Genomic DNA, 3,519 nt, shown 5'->3' with positions numbered 1-3,519 from the left:
AGCTGAACACAGAGTAAATCATGAATGTGGGTTAAGCCACAAAAATGATCAAACATCTGGCCGTGCAGGCTGATCAACATGCCTGCTGCTTCTTTACTCGTTACAGTTTTAGCCTCGGTCTTGATATCCCTCTGTCTAGGTAAGATTTAATAAGAGACCCAACCATAGAATTGCCCCACTTTCTGACAACATTCAGTCCAGAGCGAAGCCCTGTTTCCTAACCCTCACCCCAAATCACCTAACGCAAGTCCAAATTTAAAAATAAATTCTTCTGAATGAATGCCATTTTCACGAGATACCCCCCGCCCCCAAGGTGTGATTTCTCCCTCACACAATGAGCAACACACACTGCTTTTTCAACCACGGTGGTGTCCCAGTGGAGGGTGTGACACCTTCTTTACTTCACCTATTAGTAATTTCAACTTAACTTGGCTAGAACGTTGCAGGTAAACTTGATTTGTCTTAATCTAGCTTTCCAGGTTCACATCTCTAATTTACACAGTATTTTCTCTCCAGATTTGCTCAATTTTTCAGTATTCTTTTCTTTAGACATGGAATAGGTCAACAATAATTTTGTTAAATGCTTGGCAATCTTCCTCCTTCCCAAGTATTTTAATAGATGTGATATTTATTTATTTATTTATCATAGAAACATAGAAATGCTTATGGAAAGACGACAATCCAGTTTCTGTTTGGCTGGTGCATGTTTTGCCATTTGCCTGTAAGGCATTTTGAAACTCTGAGGTTTCCTCTGAGTCAACTCCCTGCAGGTAAATAAGTAGAAAGACCTGTGTCAGGGTACTGACATGGGGAAGCCAAAATTCCCAACTGTCAATAAGTGACGTCAGTGGAGAGACTGAGTCATGTTCCATCTATGTAGTTCTTTGAATTCCTAGAGGAAAAGTTCATGGAGGAAATGGTTTTGAACAAAATGAGAAACAATCCTTTTGGTCATGTTTTATTTCTCAACATCATTTCCTGTTCTTAGACTAAAAGGTACCTATGACTGATAACATTTGCTCCAAATTCTCAGAAAATAAAGCTTGTTTTCCTTGGCAGGCGTCATTATCCTCTGTTCCTCTGCTGCATCAACCTCGACGTCTTGCCTACTTCCCGCTTATTTGCGGCCTATAGATTACTGCAGCACTACGGTGTCAGTTGGTCCCGCCCAGAACACTTCAGTTCTGCCCTGAAAGGATATATTTAATAACTGATTGGTGTGTCCCTTTAATACAAGAAAATGGAAACTGAACAGCCAGAGGAAGCCTTTCCCAACGCCGAAACCAATGGCGAATTTGGTAAACACCCTGCTGAAGATATGGAAGAGGAACAAGCTTTTAAAAGATTTAGAAACACTGATGAGATGGTTGAATTACACATTCTGTTTCAGAGCAAGAATGCTGGGGCAGTGATTGGAAAAAGAGGCAAGAATATTAAGGCTCTTCCATACAGACTGCAATGCCAGTGTTTCAGTCCCAGACAGCCGTGGCCCCGAGCGCATATTGAGTATCAGTGCTGATATTGAAACAGAGAAATTCTGAAGAAAATCATCCTTCCCTTGGAAGAGGGCCTGCAGTTGCCATCACCCACTGCAACCAGCCAGCCCCCGCTCGAATCTGAAGCTGTGGAATGCTTAAATTACCAACACTATAAAGGATGCAACTTTGACTGCGAGTTGAGACTGTTGATTCATCAGAGTCTGGCTGGAGGAATTATTGGGGTCAAAGGTGCTAAAATCAAAGAACTTCAAGAGAACACTCAGACAACAATCAAGCTTTTCCAGGAATGTTGTCCTCAATCCACTGACAGAGTAGTTCTTATTGGAGAAAAACGTTTTAAGGTTGTAGAGTGCATAAAGATCGTCCTTGATCTTAAATCAGAGTCTCGCATCAAAGGACGTGCTCAGCCGTATGATCCCAATTTTTACTATGAAACCTATGATTATGGTGGTTTTACAATGTTTGATGACTGCCGTGGATGTCCCTTGGGATTTCCCATGCGGGGAAGAGGTGGTTTTGACAGAATGTCTCCTGGTCGGGGTGGGCGTCTCATGCCTCCATCCAGAAGAGATTATGATGATATGAGCCCTCGTCGAGGACCTCCTCCTGGACGAGGTGGCTGGGGGGTGGCAGAGGTCGGAATCTTCCTCTTCCTCCACCACCACCTAGAGGAGGAGAGCTAATGGCTTGACAGAAGAGGAAGACCTGGAGACCGTTATGATGGCATGGTTGGTTTCAGTGCTGATGAAACCTGGGACTCTGCAATAGATACATGGAGCCCATCAGAGTGAGAGATGGCTTATGAACCACAGGGTGGCTCTGGACATGATTATTCCTATGCAGGGGGTCGTGGCTCATACGGTGATCTTGGTGGACCTGTTATTACTACACAAGTAACTATTCCCAAAGATTTCGCTGGGTCTATTATTGGCAAAGATGGTCAGCGGATTAAACAAACCCGTCATGAGTCAGGAACTTCTATCAAAATTGATGAGCCTTTAGAAGGGTCCGAAGCGGATCATTACCATTACAGGAACACAGGACCAGATACAGAATGCACAGTAATTGCTGCAGAACAGTGTGAAGAAGTCTGCAGATGTTGAAGGATTCTAATGCAAGATATTTTTTTTTCTTTTTTATAGTGTGAAGCAGTATTCTGGAAAGTTTTTCTAAGAATAGTGAAGAACTGAAGGAGTCCTGCATCTTTTTTTTTTTTTTAATCTGCTTCTGTTTAAAAAGCCAACATTCCTCTGCTTCACAGGTGCTCTGCGTTCAAAGTGTAGCGAAATCTTTGCAGTTCACCAAATGAAAAGTTTTATTTCCTTGCAAACAGGGTTGGGGGTTGGGGGAGGGTGTGCAAAAATGAACATTGAAATTTTGAAACAGCAGCAGAGTGAGTGAATTTTAATTTTTGTTCATTGTTGGTGGTTTAAAAAAAAAATCCCCCCATGTAATTATTGTGAACACTTTGCTTTGTGGTCACTGTAACATTTGGTGGTGGGGGGGGGGTGGGACAGGGAGGAAAAGTAACAATAGTCCATATGTCCCTGGCATCTATTCAGAGCAGTGTGCAGAATGTAATGCTCTTCTGTAAGAAACGTTTTATGATTTTTAAAATAAATTTAGTGAACCTGTTTTTGGTGGTCATTTTTTTTAAGATGGTCTTTTTTCTTTTTTAACATCTTTATTGGAGTAAAATTGCTTTACAGTGGTGTGTTAGTTTCTGCTTTATAACAAAGTGAGTCAGCTATACATATACATATATCCCCATATCCCCTCCCTCTTGCGTCTCCCTCCCACCTTCCCTATCCCACCCCTCTAGGTGGTCACAAAGCACCGAGCTGATCTCCCTGTGCTATGCAGCTGCTTCCCACTAGCGATCTATTTTACATTTGGTAGTATATAGTAGTCCATGCCACCCCCCCCCCTTCATCCCAGCTTACCCTTCCCCCTCCCCGTGTCCTCAAGCCCATTTTCTATGTCTGCGTCTTTATTCCTGTCCTGCCCCTAGGTTCTTCAG

The 3,519-nt window shown here is 42.7% G+C and overlaps 1 pseudogene; it reads left to right on the top strand.

Annotated features, from left to right (window-relative positions):
* Positions 1-1,187: 1,187 nt before the first annotated feature.
* Positions 1,188-2,735, top strand: LOC132366455 (heterogeneous nuclear ribonucleoprotein K-like; annotated as a pseudogene).
* The last annotated feature ends 784 nt before the right edge of the window (positions 2,736-3,519 follow it).

The sequence above is a fragment of the Balaenoptera ricei genome, chromosome 5 (genome assembly GCF_028023285.1).
Source record: "Balaenoptera ricei isolate mBalRic1 chromosome 5, mBalRic1.hap2, whole genome shotgun sequence".
Lineage (NCBI taxonomy): Eukaryota > Metazoa > Chordata > Mammalia > Artiodactyla > Balaenopteridae > Balaenoptera > Balaenoptera ricei.
The sequence above is the reverse complement of the archived record's forward strand: the minus strand, read 5'-3'. Positions and strand labels throughout refer to the sequence as shown.